The sequence below is a fragment of the Phascolarctos cinereus genome, unplaced genomic scaffold, assembly GCF_003287225.1.
Source record: "Phascolarctos cinereus isolate Bilbo 61053 unplaced genomic scaffold, phaCin_HiC Scaffold_3;HRSCAF=262, whole genome shotgun sequence".
Classification (NCBI taxonomy): domain Eukaryota; kingdom Metazoa; phylum Chordata; class Mammalia; order Diprotodontia; family Phascolarctidae; genus Phascolarctos; species Phascolarctos cinereus.
In genome coordinates this window covers 186,352,297-186,369,377 of record NW_027555736.1, presented here as the reverse complement: position 1 = coordinate 186,369,377, position 17,081 = coordinate 186,352,297, and positions in this window count along the sequence as shown.

Sequence of the window (17,081 nt, the reverse complement as noted above, 5' to 3'; positions counted from 1 at the left end):
CAAGTCTAACATCTCTTTATCCTGTACCCCACTAATATTTCTCTTTTCTTGATGTATATTCTGGAAGTTCTTCGCCATCCTGGCTGCCCTACTCTACACGCTCTTTAGCTAATCAATGTCTTTCTAAAACGATGGTGCCTGGAATTAAATTTAATAATCCAGATGTTCTCTGATGAGGAAAGAGTATAATGGGACTATCATCTCCCTAGTTCTTTACACTGGGCATCAATTAATTAAGCTGAGGGAGGGTATAATGTAGTGGATAGAGGGTTTTTGGAGTAAGGAAAATGTGGGTTCAAGTCTTGCCTCTGACATATACTGGCTGTGATGTCACAAATAGTATGTGATGCTGGAAAAATTACTGAGGGCCTCAGGTAACTCTCTAAGACTAAGTTGCAGAGAAAGTGCAAACCTACACTGATGGTAGGAATTCCTCCTCACTGGGAGCTCTCTCCCTACACTGATGAAATCTTAGATCTAATTAAAAAAAAAAGATTCCATAAGTTTTTTTAACTCATATTAAGCTTGCATATCTTTTTTTTTTAAATTAATTGCTGCCTAGCCACAACTCCCTCAATCTTATAACTCACAAGGTTGTTTTTTTGAAACCATTTGAACGACTTTACATTTATTCTTATTAGGCCCAACCTTCCAGCCCGTAAAGATTTTTTAACTCCTGTCCTTCAACATATCAGCTATCTATACCTATGTTTTTTGTTTTCAGCGAACTTGATAAACATGGCATTTATATATAGTATAGTATCCCCACTGGGCTCACTCTCCCAACCTCACTAACACTGGCAGATTGAGTCCCCAGACAGTAGCTGGCTACATCTCTCCTTAAGACTGTAAGGGTAACCCTGAAGAATTGGGGATTTCATCTAACCAAATATCATCTAACCAAATTAACATCTCCCTAATATCAGTTAAACAATGAATATCAATTAGCTTTTAAAAGGGATATTTACTGAGAAGGTATGGCAAGGACTAGAGTACAATAACATTCTCCCAAGAGTATGGGCCACACTCTCACACAAGCAGATCCAGAGTCCAGGAGAAAGTGGGTTCAGGTTTAGAGAATACACACAACAAAGAGGTCCTATTTAGATGAAAACCCTTTTCTCCCTTCCTAGAGTTCTCATGAAATTCCCCTTTCTTTAATGTATGTAGCTTGTCATCCCTCAGCTATCAGATGAATGCGCATTGTTACGGATCCAGTTTCCTAAAACGTGGTGAATAGGGAGGAAGAGGTGAGGAAAGGAGAGCAAACTGACTCTCCTGGCCTTCTAGTAACAGGCACAAGGGTCTGATTCTTCAGAGCACTCCTCAAGCTTTACTCCAGAAGTAATTGTTAGAATTTCACCTGCTAGAATCTTCTTCTTTTCATATAGGCCAAGAATAGCTCTAATTCTTTTCAACACTTTCAACCAATCCAAATATGTTTCCTAGTAGCTTAAACCTTTGAATCAGAGAATCTGACTTCCCACTACTATTATTCCTGCCCTGGGGTTGAGCTGTCTTGGTGAGTATAAACTTCTGTCTAGCTAGTTCCAAACCAAAGCCTGCTTCAAGAAATTGGCTGCCCAAGGGACAGCTAGGTAGCATGGTGGATAGAGCTCCAGCCTTGGAGTCAAGAGGACCTGAGTTCAAATATGACCTCAGACACTTGACACTTACTAGCTGTGTGACCTTGGACAAGTCACTTAAACTCCGACTGCCTCACTAAAGAGAGAAAAAAAAATTGTCTGCCCTATGGATTAAGTCACTATCTCTGTCATTGTGACTCAGACCCAAACTTCTTTCCCTGGCTCCCACTCCCCTACTAGTTTTGTCTCTCCTTATTAAAATATGAGGCTCCTTAAGGGAAGGGACTGCCTCGCCACTGTATTTATATTCCCAATACTGGGCACCACCCCCAGAATACAGTTTGTCCTTAATAAGTGTTTTTTTCATTCATTCATCATTAATTAATTCATTTATTCATCCAGACTAATGCCATATATTAGACCACGTGATTCTGTGATTCTGAAGAGGTCTTTTCTGGGCCTATTAGCTACTGTTGTGCATTCCCCTCTAAAGTTACTTTGTATCTACTTTGTACGTATCTTATACATATACATATACATACATATATATATATATACACACACACACACACACATATACACTTACATATATGTGTGTGTGTATATCTATCCATCCATCCAGCTACCTATCTACAGGTATACATACACACATAAACACACAGCAAGTATATGAGACTACATTTGAACCCAGAATCAGTCTTCAAATTATAAGGAAGCTTGATTTTGATTCCTAGCAAAAATTCTAGAATGTTTTATTAACAAGATGCTATGTGAGCATTTCAAAAGGGGAAGCGGCCATCATTAACAGCTAGAATGGTTTCATCAAGAACAGAGCATGCCAGACCAACCTCATTTCCTCTTTTCAAAAGCTTACTAGTTCAGGGCAATGCTACAGACATAGTTTGCATAAGTTCTAGGAAAAATATTGATGAAGTGTCTCATGGTGAATGAAATGCAGGGAAGTGGGCTACAAGAAGTGGTGCTGTTAAGTGAATTCAAAACATGCCAAATGATTATACGCAAAAAGTAATCATGAATGAGTCAATGCCAACTTAGAGGGCAGTCTTTTGTTTGTTTGTTTCTTTTATTTTTTTTTTGAAATTTTTTTAAATTTTAAACTTAAATACAAATTCAGAAAAGAAAAAAAACATTGCTGTGGACACAGAAGACCACAAGAGAGAGGACTCAATATAAAACAACACATTTCTATTTCAACAGTATCTATATAATAAATATTACATGTTGTTTTCAAAGCTGTCCAGCTTTTTGTTGCTTCTTTTCTTTTGTTCTCTGCTGTGTACTTTTTACCTTATTTTTCCCCCACCCCACCGACTTAAAGAAGGCTACAATCAAGTGTGCATATATATATATACACATATATCTAGATATCTATAAACATACACATATATACCCATATATACTCATACACATATATGTAAAAACATACTACGCTTATTTCTACCTGTCATCGGTTTCTCTAAAGACAGATAGCATCTTTCTTCACATGTCCAAGTCTTTCCTTGTTTTTCTAACTCTACCAGCTCACCATTTCCTACACCACAGCAACATTCCAACCCAATAACATCCTCTCTGAGAGACTATGAAAGCTTTTTCCCAGTTTTCTGCATTCCTTCTATTCTTGGCTACACAGGTTTTACTTATACAAGAAAATGTTAATTGAAATTATCCTTTTGACACTTCAACAATGCTCTCCCTTATAATATAGTTTAAGGTCTAATACTGATGAATCTACTTCCTTTACATCTTTTTTCCTGGTTTCTTTGACATTCCTGACCTTTTGCTCTTCCAAAAGAACTTTGTTATTATTTTTTCTAACTCAGTAAAATAATTTTTAGTAATTTAATTGGAATTACATTTGAATACATACATTAGTTGGTTAAAATTATTACTTTAAAAATTACATTGGCTTTACCTACCCATGAACAATACACATTATTTCAATTATTTAGGTCTGAGTTTATTTTTATAATAAGTGTTTTATATTTATGTTCATATAGCTCCTGTGTCTGTTTTGGCAGGAAGACGCACTGTCTAGGTATTTTATAACAACTTTATTTATTTATTGTTTTGTTTTGTTTTTAGGCAATTGGGGTTAAGTGACTTGCCTAGGGTCACACAGTTAGTAAATCTCAAGTGTTTGGCCGCATTTGAACTCAGGTCCTCTTGGCTCCAGGGCCAGTGTTCCATCCACTGTGCCACCTAGCTGCCCCCCACCCCAGTATTTTAAATGGTATAGAACAATACTCAACAATACTGCTAACAGATATTGTAATTTCTTGATTTTTCACTTTTGATTAAATTTTTTAAATTGAGGTCATGATTACTACCCCTGCATTTTTTTTTTACGTACTAAATTCTACTTCTACCCTTTATTTTATCATGGCATGTATCTCTCATTTTTATGTTTCCTGAAAGCAACATATTGTTGAATTTAAATTTCCCCTTAAGTTCTGCTGTTTTTGTCACAAAAACCTGAAAATCTTTTTTTTTTCATTCAGGATTTTACTTAATTTTGCTGGGTAAGTTACCTTTAGTTGTGACTCCAGCTCTTTTGCTTTATGGAATACAGTACTCCAAGACCTATGGTCCTACAGTGTAATAGCTGCTAGGTCTTGTGCAATCCTTACTGTAGCTCCATGATATTTAAACTGTTTTTTTATCTTCTTGTTTCCAATATTTTCTCCTTAACCTGGGAGCTTTGAAAACTTGGCTATGATATTCCTTTAAGTTTTCTTTCTGGGATCTCTCAGGTGGTGATCGGTGGATTTTTTCTCTTTCTGCTTTGCCTTCTTGTCCTAGAACTTCAGGGCAATTTTCCTTGATAATTTCTTGTAATATTGCAGCAAGATTCTTTTTTATCATAATTTTCTGGTAGTCCAAATATTCTTATATTATTTCTCCTCAATCAGATTCTCCAGGTCAATTATTTTTCCAATGAGATGTTTCACTTTCTCTTTTGCTTTTTACTCTTTTGATTTTGTTTTATGATTTCTTGGTGTCTTAGAATATCATTAGCTTCCCCTTGCCCAATTCTAGTTTTCAAGGAATTATTTTCTTAAGTTTTTGATTCTCTAGTTCTGGTTGGTTGACTTTCTTTTCATAATTTTCTTGGATTACTCATTTTTTTTTCTAATTTTTCCTCAATCTCTCTGATTTTTAAAGTCCTTTTTCAGTTCTTCCAAGAACTCTTTTTGTGTTTGGGACCATTTGATGTTTCTTGTTAAAAAAAAAAAAAGGAGTGGCTTTTTTTGCTCCATTATCTTTCTTTGAATATGAACCCAGATTTCTTCTATTCCTATAGTAACTATTTATGGTAGGGTTCTTTCTCCTCTGCTTACTCATTTTTATTTATTTATTTTTTGTTTTATTTTGTTTTTAGCAGCTATTAGTGTAATCAAGTTGTAGTCCCGAGGTATGGGGAATCATGCCCCAAGTCTCGGGTCCTTCCTGTTATTTTCTGAGGTCTCTCTGGGCCCAACCCTGGGCTCTCATCTCCACTGTTCCACAAATGATCTTGCTCCTGAAACCAGGGACTTTGCTCTCCTGCAAGTGCCCACAGCCACAGGGTTCCTGTCCCTCGCTACTGCTCTCAGCAGGTATGTGCTACCTCCTTTTCCTGGAAGCCACAGCCTGGGACAAGTCTGGTCAGCACAGCTACCTGTGCTTGCCGTCCTTCAACAGTGCAAGGTCCTTCAATCTTCTCCTACTCAGCCATCTGACCCCCAAAATAAAAGTTTCTAAGGCTAAGGCTGCCTCTGAACCTAGCTGCACCCAAGACTTGTTGTTTGTTGATTCGGCAGAGTTGGCCTGGAGTTGTTTGAACTTCACTCAGGTCAAACCTCTACACCACCACCCCTTGAGGTCAGGTTTTTCCTGGGGTCTTCTCTAATAATCTTAGGAGGACAACTGTTTTACCCCATGTTTATTTCTGGTGCTCTGAGGCAATGTTCTGTCTTTTTTTTTAAGGAGGAAATTTGGAAAGCCGAAAGTTTTCTGACCTACTCTGCCATCTTCGCAGAATCCTCTCCCCTAGTCTTTTGTTTCTTTGCCCGGTCCTGGACTCTGAGTAATTTTGCCTTTTTCTGAGCAATATGGCCTTTCTTCTGGGCAAGAGACATTTTAGGACAGTTCCACCTTCATTTTTTTTAAGTTCTCTCTTGGCTTTCTTTTCATACACTTTTCATACATTGGATTCTCAGTGTATACCAGCATGAGATTTTTTTTGTACATCTCCTCCACATCAGGAATGATACTGTTCTGTGAAAATTGTGTTGTTTTTTTTACAAAGCTCCTCATCTTCCTCCATTAGATAACACATATAATATGTAACAGTTTGGTTCATGATGTGCTTATGATGTACACTGAATTTTTTGCTTTCTGAATCATACCCAGGGGAGCCTTTGGTACTGTAAAGAATAATAGATAAACTCCACCCACAGCTTCCTTAGGCGATCCAGGGATATCAAAAAGTGAAATGACCGCCATTTCTAGTACGCCCTACATCCAAGCAGCAAAAAAAGCACCAAGGCTGACCAAAGAAATATAAATTTTGATTGCTGACCATCTCCTCCTTCCTCTCCCTCTGTCCACATAGAGTATCATACCATTACCTGCTAGTACTCTGCCCAAAGGAATGTAAATTTTGATCACTGAAACCTCCCAAAATATCTTGGCTAGATTTCTTTAAGAACCATGCCTTAATCTAAGACAACTCCAAAAGACTAATGATGGAAAATGCTGTTCACATCCAGAAAAAGAACTATGGAGTCTGAATGCAGATCGACATATATTATTTGCTCTCCCCCCCCTTTTTTTTGTTGTTTCTTCTTTCTCGTGGTTTCTCCCATTGATTCTAATTCTTCTTTACAACATGACTAATGTGAAAATAGGTTTGATATGAATGTATATGCTGAGCCTATATCAATTTACATGCTGTCTTGGGGTGGGAGGAGGGGAGAGATGGGGAGAAAATTTGGAACTCAAAATCTTATGGAAGAGAATGCTGAAAACTAAAAATAAATAAATGAATTTATTGTTTAAAAAGGAAAAAAAAAAAAGAACCATGCCTTAAACCCAAATCACACTGGCTTCCGCTGATTGATCCATTACATAATAGGTACTAGGCCAAGTCCTACTGTTCGGGCCCTGACTGCTCAGGGAGAATGTAAAACAGCAATTTTTTCTGTTTTGGCCAAAAATCCTGAGGGTCTTCCCCTCCCAAATTGATATGTTTTTTTAAACTAGGTAAAGAGGCTATTCTTTGCCTCATTTCTTACCTAGCCTTAATCACTGAATGGGTGTTGCCTTAGTCAAACTAAGACCTGGGAAAGACCTAGCTTAAAAAGATCTTCCATGTACTCTGTATGAATCTTATATGTACCTATTTATATGTTGACTCCCCCAGTTGAACGTATGTTGCTTTAGGGCAGGAACTATTGTATATCCCAGTGCTCAGCACAGTGCCTGGAATATACTAAGTAAGCACTGCATCTGGGACCATCTCCTATCATTCTGATCTGTATCTTGCCACTGGATCCAGATGGCTCCAGGGAAGAAAGTAAGACTGGTGACTTTGCAGTGCCCTCCCTCACTTAAATCCAATTCACTTGCAAGTTATGGCATAAGCTTCCTGATGTCATAGTCCTCTTTGAGAAGGAAAGACAAACAACAACAACAATAACTTACATTTACTTGGTAAATTACAAATAGAGTTTTATATTGAAATTATTTGATATTCATCACTTAAATTTCGAGTCTCTGATATGTAAGGTTTGACAGAGCAGGAATTCTATCTTTTATTTATCTATAGCACTGTACTATCACAAGCACATTTGACATGGTAATATCACAGCACTGTATTTATGTGCAATATTGGTGTAATTGTCTCTGATTCCCAGCATATGAATTCTTTTATATTCATTCTGTATGTTGGTTTGTTTCCCCAACTTCTTCCCATAGTACTTTTCATTTCTTCCATGCAGGGCTTCATTAGATTTGAAAAGTGCAATAGAATTCTTTTTTAAAATCATTGCAAAGTATTTTACAAATATAGGGTATAATATTAATGCCAAGTTATAAAAGGAGCAGTAATAAGAGTAGAAAATACCATTCAGCTACACGACAATATTCTCAACAGTAATCCTACAAACTCACATTTGAACTGATAGTATATATCCCTTAAAAGGAGTTTTTTAATTCAATCTCCTTTAATTATTTCATAATCACTGTGTCTGTCTTGTCAAAAATCTGTTCCAATAAAAAACAAAAATAAGTTATAAAATCAACACCAAAGAATGAACAATGGATTTTTATAGCTTTCACAGTCAATTACAATGAAGTATTTGAACTAGATCTGTAATGACTGAATACCTAGGTTTTCAGAATAATTTTTTCTGGTAAGTCCTACTTATTTGCCATTTCAGAACACTCTGTCAAAGCCTCGTACAACCTCATAATCTGTTGGGACTCTTCAGGAAACAAATTTAAAGCAGTAGGTAATCAAAAAAAAGTCTGATTTACCTCTGACCTACGCAAAATTATCCCAGGTAAGAATCTTAAATCGCAGGATGCCACAATATTTAATTTGCTGAAGATGCCACTCCAGACAATGATAATTAAAAAATTACATTTTAAGGGACAGATTTTTTTTCCTAGAGAAAGTAATGGTTTATTTCCCTCTGAGTCTCAACAAAGTCCCAGAGGGCCAATTGAAAGTGAAAAGATTTGAAGCCTGAAACTCTGAAGCCATTTCCTCCTTACCAGCCCCATTTAGAATCTCTGGCTTCCTTCAAGACTCAGCTCAAAAGCCACCTTCTGCAGGAGGCCTTTCCCAGGCTTCCCCTCTCCCATTCCCACCATCCCACCCACTCCCAAGATGTGAAAGACTTCCCCTCTAAGATCTTCCATGTACTCTGTATGAATCTTATATGTACCTATTTATATGTTGTCTCCCCCAGTTGAACGTATGTTGCTTTAGGGCAGCAACTGTTGTATATCCCCAGTGCTCAGCACAGTGCCTGGAATATACTAAGTAAGCACTTAACAAATGCTTGTTGATTGAATGATTGATTTCAATAAACCCCTGAGAGTTTCATTAGTACAAAAGTATTTTCTTAAATCAAAACAACTTAAACAACATAGAATGATATTCTTATAACTGCAATTATTATATTAGCCTAGAAAATATTTACTTATCATACATGTATTTTGTCGTCACCTAAAGCTGGTCACCAGGTAGTAAGCTGTTTTGGCTGATGCAGCTAATCAAATAGTCTATTCAGGCATTAAGAGGTTATAATAAGCACCAGTAGAGAAAGTACCTATCCTGGTGAAATCACAGATGTTCTGAACTACTAAAATATATGCATTTGTTCCTTTGGTCTAGAATGATCTTTATAATTAGAAAATGTCATTTATTTGACTCCAGAGTAGCTTCTAGTAGATACAGTACTGGGAAATATGGAGAGTAAGCCCGTCCTTATGGTATAATTTTGAGAGATTCTGAAATATAAACCAATAGCATTTCTCCTACTACCTACCTCCTGGCAAGTCTGCATTAGAGTCACTCCTCTAGGCTAGGTCAGTATCTCCAAAAATACCCTTATAAAACGTTGTTGTTGTTGTTCAGTCATCGCATACACGTCTCACGCTTTGTGACCCAATTTGGAGTTTTCTTGGCAAAGATACTGGGGGGCCATTTCCTTCTCCAGCTCATTTTACAGGCGAAGAAACTGAGATAAACACGGTTAAGTAACTTGCCCAAGGTCATACAGCTAGTAAATGTCTGAGGCTACAGTTAAATTCAGGTCTTCCTGACTCCAGGACCACTGCTCTATCTACTGGCCACCTCACTGTTCTAATACAATATCTTAGCACATACAAAATGTTAGCATCAAGAATCTCCAACCAGTTTACCATGTTAACCAGATATCAGGAAGCAGACTGACGATGGAAATAGAATTTAGAGACCTTAAAGGGCATCCCTAGTTCAGTCTTCTGTCCCGTGTTAAAGATGACAAAACTGAGACCCAGAGAGATTAAATAATTTGACCAAGGTCAAACAGACAGTCAAGGCAGAATTTGAATCTCAGAGTCCTATAGCTCCAAATCTAGCCCTCTAACCACTATACCACACTTACCTTACAATTAAAGAGAAGAACAAGCACTACTATTCCCACTTTTAGATGGAAAAACTGAGGCCAAAACCCCCACAAGTTAAAAAATATTGTTACAATACTCTCAAAATTTCATGACTTTTTGTCCTGGAGTAAGCCTCTTAATCCTTATGTCAGTTTGCCCACTAGTGAATAGAAATAATACCGAAATACACATACAGGACCATGAGAAGTAGGAGAAACGGGCCTTTCCCCAAGTGCGAACTATTGCTCATTAGATGTCCATAAAGAAAGCTACTTCATTCTAGGGTCTTAAATCTTGATAGTCTACTGTGACAGTGGACCGGAAATCTGATACCTTATAGCCTAATATCAGTTTTTGCAATGAAGGCTGTTTGAAAGAACTAGGTATGTTTAGCCTAAAGAAGAGAAGACTTGAGGCACAGGGGTGTGCTGGTAAATGTTTAACAACCAGCTCTCAACTGGGCATACTTTTAAGTTTAATCAACATTATTAACATTTTCTCCATCACTTTCTTAATAGTAGAAAACCAACAAAACAAATCAGGCCTTCATTTGTAGTTTGCTGATTTCAGAGGTGTAAATGCTCACACTGAAAATTTCACAATCTAACAACTATTTTGTATCTCATGAGTTGGTTTGAACTGCTTTTAGTACACCTCCAGCTATAAGTATAAGGTTTCTGTGTAGCCTACCAGTTGTTGGCCCCTTCCTTCCTTTTTCCTGATTCATGTTTTCCAAGATATTTCTTGCCACGCTGATCTATTCACACTTCTGCACTGAAGTTGAAGTCACTGTGTATCAAAGTACAAACTGACTTTATTTGGAGGATCTTATCTAGTTCTTCAAATAATTTCTCTACCTTTTCATCTTCTTCAACAGGGGTTCGTGTATAAATTATTTTCATGGTAGTCTTTTTGCAAATACTTATCATGAACATTGCAATGAAACGACAAATTATCACATGAAATTATATTTCTTGTTGCCTCTGGACACACAATAAAACCAAGTACTCCTTTATTTGCCTCACCAAGGAAAATTTATGAGCCATATTTTTATTTAGCTGCAACTTTTTTCTTGTCTTCTAGTTTTGTTTATATTGAGAACATCACAATTTATATGATTCAATTACTCCAATAGTGTCTATTCATTTGTCACTAGACAAGGATCTCACATTTAAGAGTAACAACCAAAAAATTAATATATAGAGATGGTCTAAAAAAAAACTGTAATTCTTAGTACTCTCCATCACACTTTCTGCCAACATTGTAGAAACAGAAGGAGGCCACACAGGATTGAAGGCTATTTTATATTTGTCTTTGTTTCACAGGTAGGTATGGCCTACTACATCACAAGTAGCCAGCATCTTGGTATACAACTAGGCTGGTCTGCAGAAGGTAGTTGCATCATGTTACTAGGACTGTGTTCAGTGTCACCATCAACCTGTATATTTTGAGCCCTTGGAGTTAATTCCATCCCATACTGAAGCATCAAAGCAGGACCCCATGCCACACACACTACACTAAATTCCAATTAGATCAATGTGTAAAAAATTTTAAACTATAAAGAGTTAAAAGAAAAGAGAACAACATATCTTAATAATGAAGACAGTAATGAGAAATGCAAATTTTAACCACTCAGTGATTCTACCTCACACCCATCACATTGTAAAAGCTGACAAAAATGAATGGCACATTGTAGAAAAGGTTATGGGATAAGAAGTACATTAATGCACTGTTCATAGAGTACATTGTTTGGTTCTAGAAAGCAACTTGGAATTCTACCCGAAAAATCACTAAATTGTGTATATCCTTTGATCCAGCAATAATATTATTAAACATATACCCCCAAATGGCCAAAACCTCACATGAGCCCTAAAGGCCCATATGTACAATATTATTTGAAGCAAAATAATTCTATTGTAGCAAAGAACTAGAAATAAAAAGGGTGCCCATCAACTGGGGAATGTCTAACCAAACTATGGTACATGAACATAACAGAATATTATGTTACCATAATAACAAAAGGAAAGGATTCAAAGAAACCTGAGAAGACTTGTATGACCTAATGCAGAATAAAATAAGCAGAACCAAGAAAGCAATTTATATAATGTCTATATAATAAAGCTGTAGTAGGAGCAACACCTGTTTTATGTAAAGCTGGACTTGTTTCCTTTTAAGAGGACAAAAAAGCCATTCTTGAGATCATGACTAATTTGGCTTCTTTGTTGCCTGAAGCATAAAAAGCCCAGTCTATGGGAAATTAGTGTCCTGCTGCTTTGCAGGATGCCTTTGGTGATTGTTAGAGTGACTATGGAAGTAAAGGAAAATAGTATTTTATCCAAATTAGTATCCTTCTTAACCTCATTATAAGTAAAATTAATTCTCTTAGATGCATTCTAATCTCAGAGCTGACTCACTGAACTGGCCTGAACTAGATCTGGCCCAGAATAATGCAAAGAAAAAGAATTTTGAGACTTAAAAACTCTGATCTATGAAATGACCAATTATGCCTTCAGAAGAATGATGATGAGTAAGAAATATATTTTTAGGCATGGCCAATGTATGAAGAGTTTCACTGTACTATCCTTATTTGTTACAAGAGAGAGCTTCTATTTGGGGAAATGAAAATATAGAGAAAGGGAAAGGAGATGAGTAATGACAATGATGGAGAAGAAAAGAGAAGAAAAGAGAGGGGAAGCGAGGGAAAGGGAGAGTTGAGTTATGAAACATTTAAGATATACAGAAAAGAGAGAAGTTCAGAAGGGGACACAGACAAGCAGCACAATTTGCTTAATACAGTGCTGAATATATACATTTTTTAAAAAATCTTTAAAATAAAAGTTTATGGCTTCATATATCTTTTTTATTCACTGTATACTGAAATTCTCATGCTTACTCATATTTGCTAGGTTTCTAATAAAAGAAAAAAATTTAAATAGTGAAGATATAGTTTTTTTAAAATCACAAAAGTAAAAGAAATAACTGGGGGGAAAATGAGAAATATTAAGAAATACTGCAAATCCAAGGAGATAATATAAATCTAAGAAAGCAGAAGTAGAAGAATATATATTGACAGACTAAGTAAACAACAAAATTTTATATATGTATTAATAAAAAAGGACAAAGAAAGGAATTGGATAAAGTAGATCACATTCACTTGTTCAAATATTCTTTTATTATAAATAGTTCTAATTGTACATCGGTTGACGGTGGGTTTTTACCCCTTTAATTTCATCGTTAGGTTTACAATAAATATTTTTTAAAAGAAAAATAAATCTCTCTATTCAATAAGGCTATAGCTGAAGCTATGCTTTAAAAAATACAGTCGTGGAAAACTGGCTCAGGAAACACACACGTGACAATACAAAATTCCAACAGTCACACCAAATTTAAACCACTGCAAATTTGGTCTACTTTGCCTCTAAGCAGATTTCCTCCCACACACTGTGATTTCAGGTGCTAATGCCAAAAGCAGTAGTTATTAAAGCACACTCCTCATTCTCTGTACGGGGATAGTGTCCAGATACAAGTTAAGGTATTCAGAGACTTATAATATTCACAAGTATTACTGTGTTCTTATGAAAGACAATGGACCATTGCAGCAAAGCTATACTGAATGTGTCATGATTTATGAATGTAACAGGTAGATGGAGACAATTTCCGATGGCAGTCAAAAGTCCCCAGGGAAACATTCACCCTACACTCCACTCTCTCCTCTAGGAAATTCTCCTGTCCCCAGCAAAGTGCTAAAATGAAATTGAATTCTGTAAATGGGATAAGAGAACTATGATGTAAGTGAGAGTCAGTTTAGTGGTTTTCTTAAGCTGTCTTTGATTTAAAAAGTCTAATTAGAGACTAACAGGGTACGGTACTTCCTATGCTGAGGAAAAGGGAAGGCAGAAGCCATAGCCCCAGTCTGCCCTATACGCAGTGGGACATACATGCATGCCAGAGAGAAGAAAGAGCGAAGCCTGAGGAGGAGGGTAACAGAATGGTTATTATGAGAATCGCTGCTGCACCTGGGACAAAGAGGGGAGAAAGAGAATCTGGAGAAGCTGAGGAGCAGGAGGCAACTTCAAACAAATTCTAGTCACAGCAGGAGACACTTGGAAACCAAAAGCTAGAGAAACAGAAGCTGAGCTGCAACAAAGAGGATGACTGTGTCAGACTCAAGGGCTATAAGGCATATGTGACAATCCAGTTTTGGGGGACTCACCCAATGGGGCAAACCTAAGAATAACGATTCCTCCATTTCCCCTTCTCCTTCATCTTCCTTGCCCATGAGAGGTAACTTTGGCTCCCAACCTCTATTTCTCAAGAGTATATTTGCTTCCTGTCTCCTTTTTGTTTGTTTAAGCTGATTTTCTAAGAAAAATCTGGCAAACCCTGTTGATCTATGTGTTTCATTATTCAGATATAGCTGTATAATGGCAGTAGGGGTAGAAAGGCCTGAGAGGGAGAGAGGGAATGGGGAGAGAGAGAGATTTCATAACTGTAATCTATATTTGCCAGGGAGATTTTTTTCCTGGCTGGGGGCTTGAGCTGAATAAAAGAGATTTAGTGATTCACATTTTGTAATTCTCACAGTAGGGGGAAAGAAAAATATGTAGCCATATATTTCTGGACAAACGAGTAAGCAATTTGGTATGAGGAGGTTGGAAGAAGCTTAAACTAGTAAAAGAGAGAATGATTCAAATATTTTCCTTTCCATTGTCTTCCTACAGTCAGTCTGAAAGGAAAACCAGATCCTTCAGAGGCATAGAGCCAAGGGAGTAACTGGAAAGTCATGTAAGAGAGGAGGAACAGGTAAATGGCGTCACCCATATGAGGGTCAGGGATGGAAGATAGTGACTAACCTTCCTCACCGGCACAATACTACGCCCTCCACACTACTGACATGCTTAGATTATACTAGGTGCATATACAAAACAAGCAGCGGCTCACCCATAGCTACGGCTATCAAAACCTCTTGTTGGGCAAAAGAATTTGGGGCAAGATGTGGCAAAAGCCGATAATTCTGGGGAAGGAGGAATAACTGTAGAGCTGAGGGTGGGGCTACATCATGGCCAGCTTTCCCCTGGAACCACTTAAAGGGTCTGGAGTTAATGTGGAGGCTTGGTTAGAAGCTGGACTTGGTGTGGAGAAGGAAAGGGCATGAACTGAGATCTAACTGATATTTATGGTCAGAGTGATTGAATTCTGCAGATGGGATAAGGGAACCATGATGTAAGCAACAGTCAGTTCTGGTGGTTTTCTTAAGCTTTCTTTGATTAAAAAAATGCTTCAATTAACAAATCATTTATTTTCTCTACTTTCCAATACCCCTCCAAGTTGAAACAAAACAAAACCAAAAAGAAATCTGTGTAACAAATATGTATAGTCAAGTAAAACAAATTTCCACATTCAATATGTCCAAAAATATGTGTTTCATTCTCCATCTTGAGTACATGACCTCTGTCAGGTGGGTAGCATGCTTCATCATCAGTCCGCTGAAATCACGCTTGGTCACTGTAGTGATCAGAAGTCTTACATACTTCACATTTGTTCATCTTTACAATATTGTTTTTATTGTACAAACTGTTCCTCTGATTCTGCTCATTTCACATAAGTCTTCTTAGATTTCTCTAAACTACCTCTTTCTCAATTTCTTACAGATTGCCGTGACATGATTTTAGAATAAATGGAAGAATAATGATTGAGGAAAACTGAGGGAGATAAAAGTGTAGGTAAAGATCACAGGCACACATACAGCTTGGGCCAGGTATACTCACATTGTATGCATATCCCTATGGCAGAAGGGAGTTTTGGAATAAGAATGTATTATGTGATAAAAAAGAAAAAGAAAATACCAGGGCAAATATGGAACTGAATAGTTTTGGCTGTGCATTGAACATTAATCTAAGGATTGTGTGTCTAGACACTAGTCCACAGATATCTTATATATCAGCCCAGAAGAGCAGCGATGAGATGCTATTGGTCAGATTTGGTATCATACCACTTATCTGAATGATTTTTTTTTTCTGAGCTTTCCTAGTCCCTTTTGAGAAGAGAGTCCACAGAGCAGAAGAGGGAGAAAGCATATTGTGACCTTGAGCACAGAATGTACGTGACTAAAATTAATAGGATCATGACAAGATATTTTATACATCTCTCATCGTTAAAACATAGTAAATTTGATAACAGAAAAAGTTCCTTTTATCATCATAGAAGCATCATGACCAAATTCCATAACCATTTCTAGAATAAGAAAAGTACAAAGTGCTGTGAGATTAGAACATGGAAAGATTATTATTTGTTAGGGCAACTTGGAAAGGCTTCATGGAAGAGATGGTAACCAACTACGAAAGAGAATTATAATAGAAATGGGTATTGAGAAAAAAGGGTATTCTTGTCATAGGAGATGATATATGCAAAGTCATGAAAACAAGAAAGAAAAGACTGTGTTCAGAAGATGGCAAGTAGCGAGGTCTGATGTATGTGGATATGTGTGTGGATACATAGATACATACACATACACATAAGAACAGCATGAGGTATGGATGGGAAAGTAGGCGTCAGCCCAATTAAGGAATGCTTTAAATGTCAGGCCTATGAGTATGCACTTTACACAGATGTGTGTATGTATGTGCGCGCGCGTGTGTGTGTGTGTGTGTGTGTGTGTGTGTATGTCTGAAATTAAGTGTGTGAACAGTAGATATAGGATGTAAAGACAGAACAGGTGCCACTTTCCTGAACCCTTCACTGGAGCCTTGTCTTCTCCAACCACTGTGTACTAAATCACATGCTCAGGCCATGTTTATTTCTCCCAGATGACCTCTTCCCATAACAAGAGGAATTTGGCAGCCTCTCCCTCCTTAACTTTACTGTGTGGGTGAAGTCTTGAGGTATTACTAAGGATGCAAAGTAACTCTTTACTATATTGCTAAAGAAGGAAAGAGAGGCTTATAAGGAAGGGGAGGTACAATATCACAGGATCACAGATTTAGAAACAGAACGAACTTCAGAGGTAAAACACCACTACTCTACAGATGAGGAAACTGAAGCTCAAAGAGATTAAGTCACTTACCCAAGGTCAAAAAGGAATTAAATGATAGAGCCAGAATTTGAACTGAGGTCCCCTGACTATAAATCCATCACTATTTACTCTGTACCACGCTACTCTCACAGATGGGGCTTCTGTAATATGGTGACAATGAGGAAGATGAACAGTTGCTGAGCAAGCATCAAGCCAAGCCAAGGGATAAAAGAGCTGCAACAATCTGGTGGTATTGTTTCAAGACCAAGAGCTGATGGGCAGAATGCAGACCAGTATACAGGTGCTGGAGCAAGGGAATGAAT